This window comes from Neodiprion virginianus, chromosome 3 (genome assembly GCF_021901495.1).
Source record: "Neodiprion virginianus isolate iyNeoVirg1 chromosome 3, iyNeoVirg1.1, whole genome shotgun sequence".
NCBI classification, from domain to species: domain Eukaryota; kingdom Metazoa; phylum Arthropoda; class Insecta; order Hymenoptera; family Diprionidae; genus Neodiprion; species Neodiprion virginianus.
The window spans coordinates 17,174,018-17,196,619 of NC_060879.1; the positions used below are offsets into that span (position 1 = coordinate 17,174,018).

Sequence of the window (22,602 nt, forward strand, 5' to 3'; positions counted from 1 at the left end):
ATTTTAGTACAATGTCTTTGACGAGGTTGAAATTGTTAACGTTATCGTAACAAAATATTGGTAAGAATTTCACTATTTTCAAGTTTCCAACACCTTGAAAGCAATTTAGATTTCGAAATACGAGTGTGTCTTATCTTATTACGGATTGTTAAATTTCAGACAATTCTAAAGTCGCAAAATAACAGTTTTCTCTCAACATGAATCGTTATGGGAACTTCAGCATGCTTTTCTTTGCAACCATGCATATAACAAAATGGAATTTCCCTCTGTGATTTCCGAACGAATGTAATGACGCAGGTCGTAACGTCCATGAGTGCAGATAGCTGCGGTTATAATAAACATTAGATTTCCTTTGACTTACTGCCAAGGCTTGTGGTTACGTACATTTATCGTATCGTATCGCTCTTGTTATATTTTTATTGATACCTTCTGTAAACCGATCTACAAGATTTCAGTATTCTTGTGGAATTTTTCCATCTCCTTAAAACAATGAGGGTAAAGTTAGTAACGTTACAGTAAGAATGCAGATTTAGAAAAAGTCGTTACTTTACACTTTTAGGATCGTCTGAAATTTGATAAACCATAACAAAAAAAACATGCTCATATTTTTAAAAGCCAACTGCTTGATAGTCATTCAAATATTGCACAGCAACGATATTTTCCTTGATGTTTTGTTACGTTAACGTTACTAACTTCAGCCTCTCCTGAAACAGGTATTCAAGTAGCTTAATATTGCCTGAAACACCAATCTTAAGGTTTTAAAAACTATACTTTTGTTCTAGAATACTAGACCTTGTGAATTTTTGTTATTGTTCTTTCGTTCGGATGGTTATCCATATTTCTAGACTGCGCAGAAAAAAAATATTTGAAGTTGGTAATGTTATCGTGACAAGACATTAGAAAAAAACGACTATTTTCTTATGTTTACAATGACTTTGAAGGGTCCAAGATTTCGAAATATTTTGTTTTATTACGGTTGACTGAATGTTAAATAATTTCAAAATCGAGATTTAACGTCGTTTCCCCGAAATGAATCGTTACGATAACGTTACTAACCTCAACGTGAAAAGTCTTTGATCACTGCTCTTGCAAGTAGGATCTTATGAGAACTTGTACGATGTAATTCAGAGCTCTGTCGGGGCAAAATCACTTTTCTACCGGCATTGATTGTTCGTAATACATTCTCATCCGTTGATAAAGGCACGTAAATAAAATTACGCGATTGTTTCCCTCCATTCGTATGTAAAAAGAAATTTCGAAATTAGTCAGTCGCATTTGATTCACATGATGCGAGGACCTGTTTTCCTCTCTTTATTCCGAGCCCGGTGAAACCCCGCGAGGTTAGCAGCGGGATGAGGAAGAAAAAGAGAACGAGAAGAATCCTCTCCCAAATTACCTATTTCACCACATTTGGTTAGACTCGAAATTCGCCGTTTCTTATTTACCTCATATCCTTCCCTCATTACTCCCTCTGTTCGCTGTACAAGAGCCTAATAATTTATTCGCTCGAACGATGAAATAACACCCACAAGTCACAACACCTTCGCACCTGTTCGCACTCGCATTGTTTTTGTTTCGGTTCGTCACTTCGTTCACACGTCAAAGCGCAGCAGCGCCACCGATTCGAAGGTTCGATGCGTGACAGGATCCGACATCCATATCATAGCGTCCTTATCTCCCTAAAGCAAAAGCCGTTACAGAGCAGCCCGGCTGTTCGGTCGAATCCAAGCGTAGGCATGACGTAGCCGTGAAAAAACGTTAGCCGCGCGACATACCAAATTCCACAGCTTTCCCGATGCGCTCGCTGCTGTCGTGCCGTCCGATTGGCTCTCGAAAGCGCAAGCCGAGCGATAGGAAATTTCTCCGCTCGCGTACAACGCGCAATTTTTCCGTTGTGTCAACGCGTCTGACACGCAACGCCGCCGGCACTTTCGGATCGCGATGACCGGACCGAACTTGTTTGACGCTCCGCGTGCGCCAACTCTAGCAGCCAACTATCAACGGCGTCCGACTCGGGCGACGCGGGATTGTGTGCCTTGGGTTAGCACATGGGCCGAACAGCTGCCCGTTTCCTATCCCTACCCAAACGGAGGAGACCCGGGGACCCCGTTCCATACCCTGTGCGACGTCACTCCGAGAGTCATTGTGACCGATTACCATATCATCATCTCCCTCTACCCGCGGATGGCTCGTCCCCGTTGCTCAACGCCGAACAAGCTTCTCGCTTCAAGAATTACATTTTCACGGAATGCCGTGTGCCACCGTCACGTGCCAACTCGGCTCTCGTTTTTACCCACCTAACCGGAAGAAGATTCGGCGGTGCATTTCCAACGAGCCGTACCGTTGTACCGTCTCTGTCAGAAGTTGGGAAAACTGTGGAAAAATATTCGGTAGTGCTGTTTGCGCCAACAATGGTGAACACGAATGAAATTTGAGAAACGCGAGGTAATGACACGACATCGGCAATTTGGGATAAGATTTTGCAATTGGAAAATTCGAAATACTTCAAACTGTAATGCTTTTGATACGCTGATAGTGTTTTTGGGCTTCTTTTGTTCATAATAAGGGTTTCCAGAAACAGGCTGAAAAAAGTTTTGTAATCACTTGCCTACAATGGTTATCTGAACTCCGATTATGGTTAAGGAATACTGCGGTTTATATATAAATAGCAGTACCCACATCCTGCTCGTTACTGTTACAGAGTAGGATAATGTGTCGACAAGAAATCAATCAAATGACAAATGTTATTAAATTACGGTAAATTTAAAAAAAATCAGCAATGATTTTTCTGAGGAAGTTTTTTATTTTTCGTAAGAAACGATTTTTATTCTCTTTCACAAACCGGTTTCAGTATGTAATGATAAATAACTCACGGTTTTATGGCGTAAGGCTTGCAAAAAACTAACGTTGATCGAAAAATATTAAGAGACATCTGAAAAATTGTAAAGGTTTGTCAAAATGTCCTGATGAAAGTAGAATTTGTAGGTACTTCAGAGCGTCTAATGTACCTACTTTAATTCGCGTTAAACGTTGCTATTTATTATGCGATTCTTACCAGTAATAAACCGCAGTTTAAGCAAGATTCTCGTGGGAATCTGAGCTGGAAGAAAACCAAGGATATTTAACGGTGTAATTAGAGTGATAAAAATTAATCCTTCAAAAATTTTACACATCTAACTTAGCTGGGATGGGAATTAGGCCACATATTTATATTAGCGACAAAATTGGAAGATGATTTTGTACGGACGAGTCAAAATAAATCACTGCAAAGAACTTCCGTCCAGGTAAAAAATGTTTTATTTAATCCACATCTTGTTTTTCAATTGATTGTAGCCTTGAAGCCACTTTCGAATATCGCATAAACGGAGCAGTAAAATAAGTTTCGTTTGTGGTATTTAAAAATTTACAACTAACGGAATAGCGCATGCTGTATAAATTCATCAAAATTGACAAAACCTGGTTGCTCTGTGGATTAAGGTAGGCAGAAAATAATTGTTGGCAGATTCTGATCATTGTATTGTATACTACACATTTAAATTATTGAACGCTAAAAGGATATTCTATTTCTTTGCTTCGATAAATTAGAGTAAACGGAAAAATTGGAATCGTGGTGATTTACTCTAGTATACAAGCACCGCTTTCAGGCGAATTGATCGAGTATACTGGGCCTGTGAATGTGAATGATAATTCACTTTTGCCGGGGCCTTATTCGGAAATTTTCCCCACCTGTCAGAGTGAATCAGCGATAGAGAGGATTGAGCCCAATGTTTTCGGGGAATGTAATATTTTTACATCCATTTTCCACGCGACATAACGTCGGCCATTGAAAGACGAAACAAACAAAATAATGACCTCATTTATTAGTCTGTTTTCTGGACTGACAAAAATCGTCCACAGGATAAGGTATGATCGCTGAAATCTGACGTAGGTATAAATAACACATTGATAGAATCAAAAGTTTCAAGTGGCAACTATGGAATACTTCACAGGGATTAGCTAAAGAAGTTCATACATGTTTGAAAACCATTTTGACACCCTAAAAATGATTATCATCGAGTACTCAACTTTGAAATAGCTGAAAACTAATGATGTGGTCATGTCATCCCTACTGACTAATCCAAAAATATTGAGCTCTATCACGTGCATCACCGTTTCACCCTACAAGTGAGAACAATTTCAGAGTGAATAGGTGCCTAGCTTAAATATTGCATGACAATAATGTTACGATAAATCATTCGACAATTTATCACTTCTAGAACCCAGGAAAATCCATCATCTGGGAATACTGAAATGCCCATAAATACGTATAAGACGAAAACAATTCGGTCGGCAATGGAGTTAGTAGATAAATTTGGGGCGAAATGGTTCGAGTTTAGCCATCTGCACTATTGTTAGCTGCGCTCAGTTTTCTGGTTGGGAATATTTTCTGAATTCGACCAGTCATTCCAGACAGGTTTTTACTGGCAGGCTCGTGTTTGAGAACCGCAAGCATCGCGTGCAGCCACCACCACATTCATAGCTATATGCGGAATAGTGATAGATTTCAGAAAGATTGGTTTCCGGTAATTTGGTGCTGGTAGACTTGGTGCGGCATAGGAAGGTCGTTTTCTTGCAGGTAACAACGAAGCGTCTTCAGGTATAGAGAGCTACTGACCCTGCCTGCAGTGCCGAGGCTTTAAACGCGCGGAGAATGCCTCAACTGGCCAGAAAGGAATTTAGATTCTCACAGTGGTTTTAGTACAGGATACGGGATAAGGACGACCTAGACCCATCTGTTTACCAGATGAACACCTACACCCATCTCTTTACTCATTCAAATCTATATCGAAATACAGAGAATTCTATTACGAATACGATGGTATAAGGTTGCCTGGGTAAAACCAGTCAAGACTACGGGTTGCCTAGATTTGAAACAGTGCGCGAGAGAGAAGCGCGGCGCGTAATATTGAGTGCGATAGAGAAGGACGCAGCGTAGCTAATGCTAGTGACGCAGGTACCAGGTAAAAGAGAGTGCGCCGGCTCTTTTCTCCGTGTGTTCGAAAAGGACAACACTACTGCCGAGAAACATTTTGGGAGTGACAGACTTGGAGTAATAGTTTCGGCAACCAACCTTTGCGTGTTCCTTATGCTTCGTACTTTCGATCAGTGGTGATTTCGTTTGATTAACAAATAGGTAAAAAATTTAACAAAACATTCATTACATTAATTTTAATGGAGTGTAGCCTTGACCGAATTGCGTCAAGCAAGGTATTTGCGATATGTTTGTCCGGATGTTGAGATAATTGCTAAAAAATAGTATTCTTCTGGTAAACAGATGGGTGTAGTTCGTCCTTATTTCGTATTCAGTACTATTTACGGTGTTTGCGAGACGCGAGTCTTAAATATTTCGAATCTTCCTCGACTACGAGGAAAAACCACACATGATAAAATCTCTCATTGTCAGCTCATCACATCCGCGAGGGACATGAACTTAAGATTTCTTTCCATTTCCGTTCTTTTCGTTTTATAATTTTTTACCTCGTTTCAATTAGCGAAGAAAGTATCGTAGTGAAAACTCGAATCCCAGTTCACACGGTGCGGCCAAGCTGTGTTATTGTACGTACAATTTATTTATATATGTATATATATCTCGCGGAGGGACCTCATTTCTATTCCAATTTGCAACGCAAACTTATTTACTCGCATCGGAGCCGGTGTAGCGTAGAAAGAATATTCAAGATGGAATTAAGAGGTGTGTTCTTTTATGTATTGGCATCTAACAGCTAAATTCAGCTAGTTCCCTATATCCATCGTTACAGAGAGCAGCTTGATGAAAATGTCCAAAGTAAAACTCAAAAAGAGAATTAAAAATTACGGTAGCTGCGTTAATCAGATGTAGTCTCAAAATCTCGAATATTATAATACGCATACAGTCGTTGTATGCGCTTGATAATGAACAGGACAAGTTTCTAATACAATATTTGCATGAAAAATATCCAATCGCGGCTAACGAAGTCCAAAACAACTGATAAATTACCAAGTTTATTTCTTGCGCACGAAACGTATGGAGTACGACTATATTATTAATTGTAGCACCTTACGTCATTAACATAATAATTTAAGTTTCAAAATTTAAGAAAAATATCTCAGAATATAGCTGTTTCGGTGAATTTTCTAAAGATCAGTGTCATATTCAACATTTTTCAACGATTTAAGTATTTTCATATACCTAGATACTGCAAAATTTTTCGATAATTCACAGAATAGCATAAAAAACTTCAGTAAAACATCTAATGTATGTTTTATATATAAATCGCATCGATTTCCTGACGAAAGTACAAGTTATAATACGATGATTTCAACAATTTTTAACGCAGAAAATTGCAATATTTAAATGAAATATGAATTTTTAAGGTTACTATGAACTACTACGAATTTCGAAGGTATACATATAAAGGCGATAAAGCAAAGAAGATTCAAGTAGAATTGGTAGATTTCTCTAGTGCCACTCCCAATACATCAACCAAAGTCCGAGTCCGGTAGTTTCAATCAGTTTTTGAGAAAAATAAAAATAAGTAAAAAATGGAAAATAATTTTTTTTTCAGGATTGAGTGGACTGATTTGTTTGAAAATTTAATATGTCATGAAGGCGATTGAGAGCTTTCATAGACACCGTGGACCGACTTTTAGCTTATTTATTTATTTAGCTAAATACCTATCAGTTGCGATTCTAGCGCTGTCGCTTATGGCAGCTTTCTGAACTACTTATTTTAATGCGTCATTTGTTTTAGAATACATGGAGAACTATTATAAGCAACAATATATTTCTATTAATTATCAATAGTTATTATATTTTATTGTGATATTTATTATCTCTAAGAAAGTGATTTATTTCAGTGTATTATTTACCTTATCCACCTGACTATGATCTACACACTGAACAGTCAGTGCTACGTATCTTGCTTCATAATACTTGAAGTTTTGATCAATCAAGCTTATTTACAAAGTTTCAAGCTACCCAAGTTTCTGTAATTATTTAAATATTTATCGTGGAATCTCGATATCAACACCGAATTGAGTTTTTCATTAAAGTTTATCTATCAGAACTCCAGGTAAATCTCGTTTCTGAATTAGGCACTGTGAACTAAAAAATTTGGTTAGTAAACGAACAGTACAAGACTTGTTCGTTGAGAGCTCCACAACATCAAGACTAAACTTGTAAGAATTATGTTGTATCTTGTGAACTTTTACTGCAAAGTGACCAATATTTAATTATATGAAAGTCAACTCGCGTGAAACTTTGCTTTTACATTGTAATCATTATAATTCTGCCGAAAAACTCGACTTGAAATTCTGAATGTGTAAAAATTTCAAATCTTCCTATAGCGATATTATAAAACTACTTTTGATGCACCATAAAGTTGTACGAAGAAATCTGTGGACAGATTCGGAGGTTACAGTCGAAGGAGCTACACATTTTGAAATCATCAATGTTTCACAAGTGATTTCCTGTAGATTTCCAATATTAGGAAATTGTTCAAATTCTACTAATCACCAAGTGGTTCTTAAACGTTTGAAACTGCTTGGCATATTGCTCATTTCCAAGTGATTTTCAGTATTAAAGTATAACTCGAATTCCAGTGATATCCAGTGATTTTTGACTGATTCCTTAAGTAAATGGCCCCTCGATGCTGGTGTTTGATCCTATGTTTAGTGGTTCGTATTTGAAAAGCTAGCCGTCCATGCGCATGTCACACAATTCTGATTCACTCAAAGCTTTTATTGTTTAAAATATAGGAAGGATGTTTTAATGTTCTAGATAGACAAAATAACAGATTACATAAAACAGAGCACTATACATGTTATACATGCTTGTGAATATATGAAGCCATGAACAGTGTTCAAGTCTATTTTTTTTTTTATTATTGAACCTCATAGCTTGCATTATGTAGCACAAAACTTTCCAACCCATATAATGACGAATAAATAAACAGAAATCGAAGGAATAACAGAGTTAAATGTGATACTTGCTTGCCAATCGGTGAGCAAGGTCGAGGTGCGTGTCTATCTCAAAGCCGATGGAGAACATTACATACGATTGTAAGATTTCTCGGCTACATTAGATACTGTCTTCCAAGTAGCACTTTCGTCGCCGAGTTAGATTTCACAACTACGCCATATGACACTCAGGTAGTGAAATACATTTGCCATATGATATACATAACTGATTACGTTATCATCAATATCATACCAGAGTGGTCATATTCTGTAAATTTAACATGTTTTTTTAAACTAAGGCAATAGATCAAGTTAAACACTTCATCAAAACTACAGTGCGAGGAAGCTGTCAAATTTTTCACAGTCACGGTTCCGAATTAGAATATTTTCATCACCGCTCTCTGAATACATTCATAATTAAGCATCAAGGTTAGTTTGATGTGATAAAACTACTTTTTGAATAGCCTGGAAAACAGCGGTGTTACCGCAGAAGGCTCTGCAGTTTTTATTCTATTACGTGTTAGCATAGTTTTCGTTCAAGTCATTCGTATGAGAACTAATAATAATTCGCATTTTGCTACACTGTAATCTTACCTCGTATTGCCGTCGCATTGCATATTATTTTGCGACTGATGAAATGGAAATGTATCCCATGCAGCATGCTGTTCTACGTCATATAAATTTTCTCACACCAAAGTCAAAATAATCGCCATGCGGTCCGACTCGTTAGTAGAATAATTTTTTGACGAGTATCTGACAGGTAACTCTTTTTTCGTGTAAAATATAGCTTATACATTTTTGACATGTTTGTTTTAGAGCACGTTCAAATACTTCCTTATTCATTATCCCGACTATTTCAACAACTATGCTCTTATAACCCTAAAAGTGAAAGCATTATTGTTCAAGAAAGCGGAGCCATGCTTGGTCCAATTTTAGCGCCGCAACATAAGTGCAGATAAAAAATCGACGTCAACGACGTTCAGCGATTTATTTCTTACATATGCAATTTTTTCAACTCTGGCTGTGATGTTTTTTCCGTCCGTTCGTTTGCATCGTATGTCGCGCAGCTGACAGATTGTTTACGAAATTTAATCGTATGCCGCATTCAGAGCGTTGTCAACCCTCTGGTGGCAACAGGTGGTACTCAAAGTGAAAATGGACTGTACTTGGAATTTTAGGACCATACAAAGATTTCGCGGAGTACATTTTTGTTCTTTGTATTTTATGTTCGTATAATAACCACGATTTTAGTTCTTTTCTCAAGGACCAGACAGGTTTTAACCATGTTATTGAAATTTTTACGTTCAAGAATATTTCTAATTAACGCTAAAGGTTTTGAATTTTTCAATAACACGAAGCAGTTGCTGAAGACCTGGAGGAAACATTATTTTCTTTGTTTATCACATCTATAATTAAAAACATATAACCAGGAATAGGAATTATGGGGACAGTTTCTTTATACTTCGGTACTTAATTCTTTTGCAATATCAGAGGCTAGTCAAAAAATGATAAATTTTTCTAGAATGTTTCCAGGATCGTACACTGCACCCGTATTCATAGTCCTTCAACAAGGATTCCTTGTTCTCATTTCACGTTTCATGAACAAGAAATCCTTGTTCCTCAAGGAAGGACTATGCATACGGGTGTTCGTGTACGGTAGAGCAACTCAACAATAGTCCGTACAGGAGGTGAAATTATCGTACAAATACGGTTCTGACACACGCTGCTAAAAGTGGTTCGCAAAATGTCCCTCGATTCTGCCGCCAATTTCCACCACTAGTGGCGCTAGTAGTTACCTGACGAGCTTGCGCGTGGTCAGCGAGGGCAGCGAGCGTGTCAGAAGTCTACTAGCGCCACGTAGAGGAACTAAAAAACGGAGACAAGACGCGTAAAATTTTGTGGTATACGAGCAGTGGTGAGTGTTGGGGGCTGGCCCTGACCGTACAATTGGTAATACGGACGGTATTACCGGTTACATTATTATCGACCGAGGCGAGCGATCGTGTCGCGCTCTCTTGTAATATAATATAATAAGAGGAAGTCCCAGTCGATTTTGACTCTGATCTTGACGCACGTTCTCATAGAATTGAGTCTCGGTGGCTGGGTGGCAGTTTTGGTTTCGACAATCGACCGATAGAGCGCGTGTCAACAAATATACAAGATCCATCGGTAAAACTGTCATGCCAGCCTCCGAGACTCGGCAATTCTGTAAGATCCTGTGTCACTTATCAAAAATTGCAGATTCTTTTTTTACGGTGCATTATTGCGTGAGACTCAATTATTTTTGCATATTTATGGTCGGCATTGAGTACAGAATGCGGCTGTCATTGCCCGAATCGCGCCAGTGATACGTAGGCTTGGAGACTAGTCAATATAAGTGATACGTACACACGAAAAAGTTATTTTTTCTAGATTTCGATGATTTTCATGGCTTCGTTAGATCCTAATACTCATAAATCATCGAATATCAGAGGAACAATCTAGTACGACGCATCGTTTTGGAGATATATTAATTTTTTTGTCAAAATCAACTGGAACTTCCTCTTAAGGATATGCTACTAGATGATGCATTTTTACTGACTGAGTGAAATATCATTCATTTTGCCAAGTATCAAAGTCTCGGTATCGTTCACCCGATAACGTCGCAGCAAGCGCAATTCTGCATGGAATTCCGAACATACATGTCCAAAAAATTCTTTATTGCTTGGAAATATAATGACAGATGATGTATTGCTGTGATTGAATTACCACTAATTGTAGGAATATGTGTTTTGTCATCATTGTCGCATGAAACAAAAGAGGTTTTTGTACATTTGAATCTAGGCTGCAGATATTGCATATAAAATTGTGCTATCTGTGGCATATTCATGCCAGTGAGGCACAGGTTCCGATAATAATCAAAATAAGTGACATATTGGTCGGTAAGGATTGACTATACCGTCTTATACGCAACGAAAATTTCAACTAGGGTGCTATAACTCGTGAACTTTTGACCGTTTGTTTTGTATTGGACGTTGGAAAAGTTTCCTCCAGCCTTCTCTTCAATCTCACAAAGTTTGATCAAAATCCACGAGGGTCTAGTTCCTCGATTTTTCTGGTAAGTCAAAGTTACAAGTTTTTAAGAAAATGTACTTGCAGTAAATAAAAGTTTGATGCTTCAATCAAAGAATGTTCTCTTCTGGAGATCCACTTACATCTTTGTCACCTGCAAGTATTTCGTTCAACTGTTATGGCACGTACATGTTTCGTCATTTCAGAACATGCATGAATTTCACTATCGCGCGGAATTTGGTTTGGGAGTTATGTGCATTTTTTTGCTTCCCAATTATCGTAAAAGAAGAGGCGTTGACATCATCATTTGTGATCAATGCAGAACTCAGGAGTTCCTAATCATGATATGAAGGTGAATATATAAAATCAAGTTTAAATGAAACTGGAATAAAAAATTCGGCTTCTCAAAACGAAATCTCAGCCCATCATGAATTCATTCTGGGTACGAGACGCACCAGTTTGAACTCTAATTGTAAGAAATAAATTCGGAAAACGATTTCCATCTCTTCAATTTAATTAAATTTCAAGAAAGTCGATGGCTGTGTGACCATGAAAAGCCTCAAATTCTGAATTCTAATCCGATCTGTTGAATTTCAGATGAATCAAAAAAATTGTTCAAAACCAAGGTAACCGACCATGATCGAAGTAAATCAGCTTAATTTTTCCGTTATATGACAATACGTGAGAAACGTCACAGAAATGGAGCAATGGTAGGTAAGGGTGAATCGACTCATTTTTTAAATTAGAAATGTTGTTTCATTAGGGTTAACTAAAGTCCCTACAAAATATAGTGACTCTAGTGTTTACTAGCATTGCAATAGAGCAAATAATATTACTGGCGATTTTTCAAATTATTGCTCTTTTTTCGTAACTTGATTCAGACGGTGGGCCCCATTAATTCTTAAGTTTGCGTAGAACGGAAATAATTTTCTTCATGGTAACCATTAATGAATGATAATACAGACTGTGAGTGGATCGTACACCCTGTACATACCTACTTTGAGTGCGGAGTTCGCTGGGTTCAATTTCACCTCTGCTACCCTGGAAAGACCTTTGGCCCTTGTACCGAATTATTCACATCTCTGGCAACTGAGAAGAGCAAAGCATCTTGAAGGGTGAAAGCGAACTCTAATTTAACCTTTTACTGGCTGCACTTTCGGATTGCTACTTCGCAAATTCTCACTTGAGGAACCGTAACGGCTCGTTAACCAGTTATGTGTAAGGTGTGCGTCAAAATGACAGAAGGTATGCTGCCACGGTTCGTTTTGAGATCCGCCCCCGATATGCTTAGACCGCCATTAATCTCGGTGTTCACTTCCGTGTGCTAAATAATGTCGGAACAATGCTGAAGGAGCCATTTATTATTCAAGTGGAAAATTCAAGTGTATAATGAAGAGAAGGCAAATTACTTATAGGTACCCTCTACTCGAAAACATTCCGACCGTCTTCTAAAGCAATGGAAAAAATTGGGAAAATCTACTTAATAAGGAGGGAGAATATGAATTTACGAATAAATTACGGCCAAACATAAGCTCAGAAAGATGCATGATATTTTCAATCAAGAAGAATATGTAATGTTATTAGCCTCTTGTTACTTGAACTGTTTTTTAAATACATTTATTACATCTATGACACATAAGGTCCTTTGATATTAAATAACTTTTGAAAGAGTAGATTTATCATAAAATGATAGACCTTTTTCGTAGAGCGTTTATTTCCCGACAAAATCAGGTTCTAGTCGTGTCAGTACACTAATGCGTTGACGGTTCATAAAATTTCAAAATGTAAACAAAAATTTCCCATGCTATTTTAATGGGAATTAGAAAATTGCGATGAAGCATCTCTAAATATTAATATTAAGGTTAAAACTTGGAGAGCATCTTGTTTCGTCATTTCGAACAATATTTTAAACTTGAATTTTGAAAAAAAAATATTCGATTTTTTTGATACAGTCTAATACACGTAAACCTATAAGTGTGCGAGCGCTCATATAGTCTGACATTGCTGTATTGTCCTATTTGCAACTTTGCATATATTCATACCGAATTATGGAAATCGCTCATCGTGACCCGGATTATCAAGAGACGAAGTGACGTGTTACACCGCCGTGCTTCTATCGTGGTCAGGCAAGTGAGAAGCAAATTTTAACATTGTTTCATGCAGACCGGCATCGGTGTAACCTTGTTTTTCCGGAATTTTAGGAGATGAAAATTCTCAGGCACAGGTAAAAATAATACTCGGAGTCGCTGCTTGGTGAGTAGCACTTCTAGACTAAAAATTAATGTCACGAACTCGCTGGCGGAATGAAAAAACAACATATCGAGGGGCTAACAAGGACCGATTTTCATCCTTTTAGACCGGATTTGGATGACACATTTCTTTAAAAAAAGATCGAGGTTTAATTATATGATTGTCAAAGTCATTTGCCGGCAAAATTACAGATATTTCAAGTTGGTAATTTTACAACTATCGCATACATACCGGGACAATCTCTTGAAACTTGAAAATGAACTGTGCATGCGCGAAACAATTTAATCTCATTGCACGGCAAAATCCTTCCGCAGCGATATTTTTGTCTGCGATGCAAGGGGCCAAAGTACACAAAATGTGTACGTTTGAATTTTCAAAGAGCATAAGCATTAAATTCCGACCGTTCTTTGAAGAATCGATTTTCCGACCCAATAAAATGCTTCCCAAATCTGTTCCGAGTCACTACCTCAATTATTTGAGATTCTAACCTTGAAAATTCATATCAACTACATTGCCGCCAGAAACAGTTTGACAGTTGAAACTCGGGATGGCCAGCCTGCACGAACAGCTGATAAAACTCGCGCATGCGCAGTTGATTATCAAGTTTCAAGAGATTGTCCCGGTATATTTTGCGGATGAAAGTAAATTTTGAATGCGTTGAAAAACATAAGCTCAAGCGAAAAATTGCGTGACGCGAACTTAGGTGGAGCCACTCCGTGTAATTCAAGTTCCATGAATCTTTCAGCCAGCATTTTGCTGAATACATACAATACAGATTTTCAATTACTCTTCATCGTATAATATTCATATCGTCATTGTCGTCATTGTCATCTTCATCATTTTTATTATTATTTTTCATTATACCAAAAGTACGGATCTATTCATTCATAGCAAAAGTGTAAAATGATGTTCGGAACGTGTTACTCTCAACACCGATGATCTCAAATTTGATAAATTGAACAAACATAATTTTTTTTACTGTTTACCAAACCATTGTTATTTAGAGTTTGCCGTCCGAAAAAGGTACGAAATGTTTTCGAAAGCGTTATAATTTATCACGCCATATAAGTTACGGCATGTTATTTTCAGTAAAAACACGTCGATAATGAACTTTGCCTCCGATGTCATCACGTGGAAAAAGTACTTTTGAAACAGAATGATGGACAATCGTACAAAATTGCTGCTTTTCATTACCGGTCAAAAATTCGTAAAAGAGTATAAAAATTTTGATTTTGAGTTAAAGTTACGATTTCAGTTCGAACACTGTCGAAAGTGTGATAAAAATACTTTCGATACACTGTTTGAAAAATCAATGCATATTATTTCCTAACATTCAACGTCAGAAATTCGATGATGTCACTTCAAGACTGATTGCAAAGCTAAGGAAATTCTAAAAAGTAATCCTTGTCATAAAACTATCTAATGACGAGAAATTAATATAACCAACAGTTATTCTACAAAGAAATTACGATTAACATCGTTCGAAGTTTCAGTGCGAATATGTAATCGTATTTTTTCGTACGTATCTACACTCGATTATTGTCAAATTCATCACAAATTGGAATGTATAAAACTGATATACTAATACTTTCCGAAGATCAGTGAAAAAAAAAAAAAAATAAAAATCAAGGAAAATGACAAAAATTATACGTTTCATGCTACAGTGTTTTCTTCACGACTAAAAAATGATGTGTATCATTCCAAAGCTAAGAAATCTTATAAATTTCAAAGCTCTCTCATGTGTGTTTTGCGGGATAAGTCCGTGGTTTCGTGTGATAAATTTTTGGGTTAGACGAATGACGTAAGGCATTTTCTATTTTAATGAAGTGGACGTTATATGCATCTGCAAATTTAGTACCTTCGCATTTCGTATCATTGCAACGATGCACCCGATTTTCAGTATTGAAGGAAATTTTTGTTTACTTGAACATTATCTGGATAATCATATTTTCGATAACCTCGAAATATTTTCGCTAACATTTTTCATACCCCAACACGCTTCATCTCATAACATTTGATAATATCAGCAATTTGATGAGTAAAATGCCATGACAAATGAAACCTTTTGTGTAGTTTTGTATTAAATATCAATATTTGTTGTTCTTCGTTGAAAAGTTTCGATGATAACATCTTATAGATTCAATTGTAAACGGATGTATTATTATTTCAGAACTGCAGTAAAGTATAAACTGCGAATTTTATACAATGTCCCGGTAATTCCTTGCTCGCTTCTGTTTATCCACAACGGGGAAAAAGTTTTCCGCCCGGAGTTTTTTTCGCAGAAATTACCTCGACCGTTTTTTGGCGCCTGGAGAAAATCAGGTAATATTTTACGCTGGTTAATTACCATTTTAATTGGAAAAATAATGAAGAAAAATTATTCAAGTGTAAATTAAAAAGACTTTGTTTTCGTACAGTCGTCATGGATTTTTGCGCTGAAGGCTAATCCAGTAACCGCGGAAAAGTTTCCCAAATTTTAACGGTACGTTTTTTTTTTCATTCGGAAACTGCATGGAAATTGGAGTTTCTGCATTATCTCGTACTTTGGTTGACAGAACGTACTTGTATTCGAAAAATTAGTCCGGAAATAATGGCGGTACCATTTTTAAGCTGTTCTTATTTCACAAAAAATTGCACGAATCTTGTTGGGAAAGGCTACAAGTGTTTTTATCGAAGAAGGGCTTTCACGACTGCAACACGATTAAGAATTTATAATTTGAGTTAATCGCTATTGAAATTTCTAAGACTCCTAAAATTTTGGCAACAACTTTGAAACGTTAACACTGTTAACACACACACATATCTTATCTTAATATATATAAATCTCGTGTCACGATGTTTGTCCTCAATGGACTCCTAAACCACTTAACCGATTATAATAAAATACGCACACCATGTGCAGTTCGATCCAACTTGAGAGATAGGATAGTTTAAATCTCAAATTATAGTCGCAATTTTAATTTATTGCTAATTATTTGTCTGTTATTATTCGACAGTCACAATTATCTGTTAACTCCAAATGATTCTAACAGATGTCGATACCTTTCGACTGGGTTGAGTAAGTAATCAATAGATGGCGCTGCTATGGTAAATCTACGAACGTGTCATATGAGCTACACTAGCAACCCATCCCGGCTTCGCACGGGCATATAATAATATAATAAAAGAAAATACACAATGTTTACAGTGAGTTTCTAGAAAAATAACATTTATATTATTACTTAATATTATTATATGCCCGTGCGAAGCCGGGATGGGCTGCTAGTACATATATATAAATATATATATTTTTTTTTTAAGTTTGGCATCGTCTTCATCGAAAAGGCTAAACCTGCGAGGATTTTCTTCATCATTACGAAAACGGAGATAAAAAATACATTCTGAAATTATAAACAAAGATTTATAGTTGGATATTAATGTTTCATTTTAAAGTGATTATACCCACAATTCCTCATTTTTTAACATACGTTGTTATCAATAGTTAAACACTATCTCAATGTTGTTACCACGAATCTCTTTTTTCGTTGATTTGAATAAATGATAAAAGTGCAATCCGACCAAGGTACGAAGTGCGAGTGTGTGGCTTTTGAGGAATTAAGCTTTTGATGTATTGTTGTCCAAAAATGACGTTGCAAACATTGTAAGTGGATAATAAATCAATCATTCCTCTAGCATCACAGAGGCTGAAACTCGTGGATATTTCTGAGGAATTTATGTATCTGATCGAAAACGGAGATCCAGATGTGTCGAAAGTTAGCGAAACGTGCGCGTTAACGAGGAAACTCCATCCAATCGAGCGGGAAATGCCCGAGGGGCAAGGGGTGGGGAGTTTGGAAATTTTGATTGAACCTGCTCTCGCAGCTTCGGTTGGCACGATTTACGGAAAGTCTCGATAAAAAACTGAATATTTTGCACCTCTATTCTTTCGCGATTGATTATCCCGAAATACTAATTATAGAAAATTTTGGTAATCCAAAAAAGTTGACACTGGCGTGATTTTTCAATCACTTTTTCATCTCAATTCGAAGAAAACATTCAGAATATCATTGTAAGTATATTTTTTTTAAACTTCGGGATGTCACGTAGTAAGAGAAGAAACGCTTATTCAAGTTCATATAAAATTAAATTGACCTGCGAATTTTGTCGGTCTTTAAAGTATGAGCGATCCAACCCAAACCATTATATTATTCATAGTTCTAGCACAATGATGACTATAATGTTGAATTTGCAAAAGTTCTTTCCCAACATGCAGGGCGGAAGACGTTGGAATCCATACGTGAGCAAAACTGGATTTTGTGTCGAGGCAGGATCTGCTAATTGTAAGTTGCGCCGAAGTATTCGATAGAAAGTAACGGTGATGGACTTTTTACATTGATTGTGAAGAGCAGATGAGTCAACGTTATTCATCGACATCTGTCAATCAGTATCTTGCTGTAAATTGCAATAGAGAGCTGTCGGAAAAATAATATCACCACAAAGTTTGTAGTAAATCAAGCTGCGATTATGGTGATCGCGATTAATTCAATTATCGCCCAAGTCGCTATGCTTGTACAATTCATAAAAAATTCCTTACCCACTGTATTCACGAATTTATTTCGAATAACGACGTTTTCTCATCTCGAATAGTCTTCTCTGAAGGGTTAACCGCACATCTGCACGTCTGTATACGTACACACAAGGACTTTAGACGATTCAAATGATTGAATAAGATTTCACAAGACTTCATCTAGGATTACCAGAAATTTCGGGGAGTTCAGAGAATTCAAGGATTTCAGGGATTCCGTGCAATTTGAGATTTTAGATGATTTCCAAGTATTATTATAGCATTTAAACATTTCATGAATAATTTTCAAAACCTTATGTGAGTTCACTAGCTAATGATTTCACAGAACTTGAAATAATTTCATAGAACTTCGGGGATCTAATGTGATTTCAAAGATTTGAAAGATTTAAGAGATTTCACATATCTTCACAGAATTTCAAATGATTTCGAGAGATTGATGAGATTTCAAAAATTTCAAAGATTTCAGAGATTTGAGACGATTTCAGTTGATATCAGACAAAGATTTGACATCGTTTCAAGGGATTCCGAAAGACTACAGGATTTCAAAGATTTCATTGATTTGAAATGATTTCAGGTGATGATTTCGCAAGTTTTCACAGGATTTCAAAGGAGTTCGAAAGATTTCACGCGGTATTTGAGGTATTACAAGTGATTTCAAATATTTCACATGACTTCACAAGTGTACACCGATTGCAAGGATAGTCAACCCCTCGTTATTCCGCGACTCTCACAACTGACGCGCAGTTCTTTATTAGTTACTCCTCGCTCCGGACTTGCAAGTTTTGTATTACAAAAATATACACATACACAAACGCACTGGTCGAATGTAAAAAAAACTCGTCCGTCACACATCAACGATGTTATTTGAACTTGTTACATTCTATCACACAGCCTCTGATGTCTGATTTTCCAATTCCGCATTCCATGTACGTCTTCGCGGCTCGACGGATCGTTCTGGACTATTTTCTCCGAGGATGAGCATGCAAGACGTTCAATTGAAAGGCTTCCTATTGCCTGACCTGCACACCGGAAGTTGCAGCACGACACCGAGGGTGCAAACGGTACGCAGCATGGGGAGCAGGGCATCGAATGAAAGGAATACACGGCTCTCGAACCAATTGAATGGCCACGGGGAGGATCCGCTAGTGTCTTTGATTTCAAGGTTGTCTTCATCCAGGACGTAAGACACTTCGCAATATCGACGATAACACAGTTTCCTGAGTCGAGTCCTGGGAAAGAATGGATCCCCACATGCTTTCACATACTTACCGATGAGATGTTGAATTACAGATTTCGGCGTTGTTTCGTGATGCTCTCAAATTTCAAAAAAAAAAAAAAAAACTCGGAAACAGTACGACAGTTATGTAAACTGTGCATATATCGAATTTATTTGGCTCAAAGACATTCTATTCAAAAAGTTCACCGCTACGCTTGGTGACATTTCGTACCGTTAGTGAATTTTTTGTAAAAATTTGAGCGAAGTTATCGATGTACTTGTATTCGCATTATTAAAATAATTATCGGTATTCAGTGCGAAACTTTCTACAAATTACACTGAGTTGTTTGTCTCTGAATATCGTATTAGCGTGAATACCGTTTTCATAATTCAAAGTCAGTCGTTTTGCTTGATTTGAGAAATTAATGGAACCAATTGAGCTAGAAGACGATGTGGCTGGTTGGGCATTTTTTTTTTTTTTTACATCTTATTTGAAATTCACTCTACGACGAGGCGTTTATTTATGGTTGTTCGTGATCAAATGCATTTAATTACACAGAAAGAAAATAAACAAAAGTCAAATAAATTTGAGAGGAAAAGTAGTAGCAGGTTTAAGTTAATTGATAATAAATAAACTTGAGACATTTTGTTAATTAAAGAGTTGCGTTATAGATTTAGTAGAACGAAAGCAGTTTCGCATAATTTAGGTATGGGTTACATGCTGAAACTATTACTCATGGAATTACTGCTTTTAAAACTTCAACCAGACTGAGATTTTCTTCATGTATCCCCGTGCTTATCAATTCCGGATAAAAATTTCGAATTAAAGAAATAATTGCATTTCAACTTCAAAGCGTCAAAAACTTACAAAAACAGAACAAGCTCGAATTTGTTAACTACCGATATTATTTCTTAGTGGACAGTTTCAAACTCACCATTTTTAATCAAGCAGAAAATTTTTTATGTGATAGTATCACCTCTGAGACCCGAAATTTTGTCAATCCTAGCGTTTAAAAAAAAAAAAAAAAAACAGAAAATTCATAATACATTCGTAAAAGCTTAATTTCTTACTCTCATTATTTCAAGCAGACTTCTATAATGAGTTTAGTTTTTGAAATATTTTTTCAGCACTGCAAATTTTCGATCCAAAAAAATTCATTTTCGTACAACAATTTTACAATATTTTCCACTTTATAACGAACATGTGAAAGTTATGTTGAGAGTGAAATTGATGTCGAACAAAATCTTCCACGAATACGCAGTGAAAAATTAATCCAATCCGGATGAAGCTGATGCTAGCAGCCAAACATGTCAAATTTCTCTCGAATAGGATTATGCAGTACAAATTTATATCCATAATTCTAAAAAAAAATGTTAGCTTTCTATGACACTGATAAATTTTCTTGATTTTTGGACATTAAAGCCTCATTTTCATTAATGACCGCACGCTTGGCTGTTAACTCTGGCTGCTAGCTTCAACCTCATCCGATCTGGGTATATAATTTTAGTATGTTTTTTACGTGCAACGGAAACTTTCAAAGAATTTTTGTAAAATTTTCAAAATGCTTAGGTATTGATTATAGTTGATTTAAAATTTTTGAATTACTGATAAAAACGAATAAAAAATTTAATCCCATCATAAAGCCGACCTTGAAATAATCCGATAAAAAGAATGTTTCGAAATTTCAAAAATGATGGAACTATGGAAAAGTTTGGGTATTGATAACCCAGAAATGGGTTTCTATGAGGGTTAGGTACAAATTTCAATTGTAATTAAAACAGTGATGACGTCAAAACCTCGTTGAATTTGCATCGAATGCCCCCACATATTGCTTGTAAATGTTCGATTACGAGTTTATTTTGCTGCAGAAGTATTTCTGACATAGAGTCTAATCCGAAAAAAATTTGGAACCATTTTAAATGTCTGCATTGTTACTTTCATACGATTGTCGGTGAAAAAATATCCGTGAACCTTCTGTATTTCGATGTTGCAAGAAAACCTATTCGAACCGTTTTGAAGTAATATGGACAGCAGCTCGTAAGTCATAATAAAAACTAGAGTTTTTTTTTACTAAAATAAATAATATGAACGTGTAAATCGATGACGTAAATTTAGATGTTATCTAAGATTACTTCTAATCGGATTAATTTAATCATTTATTGACCAACAACCGTAAACAAATGTCTTTTAAGTCAATTATTCTTCCGCATAAAATAGATCTGACAACAGCGCAGCTAAGAGTTGCATGTTGTTACCAGTTTTTAGTTGAATTTCATTGATCAATTTACAAAATGAGTAACCAAACAACTCATTTTCGATACAACGGACGATTTGCAGAGGAAACAATTATAAAATGGAAAAATGTTATTTTATTCGTCTTTACCTCACTTTCACGAGTCGGATATGTTATTCATTTTTAAGTATGGTTGACCGATATTTTCGTGAATTTTTTATCATTTAGATTAAAATATTTAGAAAACTTCACGTCAGAATACGTTTTTTATCATTTTTGCGTAGTCTACGAGAACTGATTAATATAAATCAAAGTTTTTCGTATTTTTGTCTTCAGCAGTTTTGATTAAATTGTATCAAAAATGTGCTTTTTGCACAAGATTCCCTATTGACTACATGTTAAATATCCAATTGTTAATAATTAATTACACAAAAACTGCACCTTGGATCTTTCTCAAAAACTTACTTCACACCTATTTATTAGCGATTATTGACATATCAGAAATTCAGCTTTTTATCTTTACATATCTCTAATGTCCGAACAACCGTAAACTCGAGCACAAGCACAATTCCAGCTTTTTAGCCGGAACGTGACGCGTTTTAAACGTTTAGCCGGAAAAGTATCAAACATTTATCAAATTCCGAAACCAAAACCCCTCGACTTTTCTACGGATGAGACTCTTCCGTTGGGTGCAGATCACGGACTGGTGGTCTGCATTAGGGTATTACTTCAAGTAGGTATTGGCGTCTGTTTGTGGCATACAAAGTGCTTCGTCACGTCAAATCGACGATGGACAAACAAACAAGGCGAAAGATGAACCGTCGTGTGCAAACGAATACAGTTGTTATATGACTTGGGGAATATTGGATACCTGTTTACGCGTTGGAATTGTTATCTTCCCGATGAAATTCACGTCAATCTCAATTCAGCTCAGCGTCCACCTCGAAATGACATTTCCGAGGCTTCTGTGAAACGAATAGAACCGCTCTACCAAGCCTGCAGAGCTCGACACACGTCACAATCCGTGAAATCTGTAGGTACTACAATTGCGCGAACCTCTGAACGGGAAATTCCACATGTCATTTACGTGTTGAGGATGAACGAAGAGAGTTCATTGTATGAAGGGTCTTCAGCAATGTTACGTACGCCAAGGATAGCGAACAAGGGTGAAACAACCGTACATCCTTGCCGCATAATCAACACGAATCTGGGGAAATTCGAATGATGCAATTGTTGTAACCTGAATGTGAAATAGTTAGGCTAAGGTCCGATGGGCAAGTTAGACACATGTGCGAATGAGATGTCCTCTC

General features: G+C 36.6%; 1 protein-coding gene and 1 long non-coding RNA gene across 6 annotated transcripts in view; both read right to left on the minus strand.

Annotated features, from left to right (window-relative positions):
* The window catches only part of LOC124299719 (uncharacterized), a 271,430-nt gene that overhangs the window by 56,784 nt on the left and 192,044 nt on the right, over positions 1-22,602 (minus strand). Inside the window, exon 1 of one of the 5 annotated variants that reach the window (XR_006907047.1) lies at positions 1,446-2,002. The exons of 3 other annotated variants lie outside the window; for them this stretch is intronic. The gene's annotated coding sequence lies outside the window, so the exon portion shown is untranslated. Of the gene's footprint in view, positions 1-1,445; positions 2,003-22,602 lie in introns of those variants that run through there. One more of the 5 variants, XM_046753026.1, reaches the window with a different exon arrangement.
* LOC124299723 (uncharacterized) lies at positions 7,967-9,121 on the minus strand. Its single transcript, XR_006907051.1, has 3 exons — positions 8,976-9,121; positions 8,572-8,856; positions 7,967-8,245 (listed from the first exon to the last, which is right to left on the minus strand). It is a non-coding gene; the product is annotated as an uncharacterized LOC124299723 (long non-coding RNA).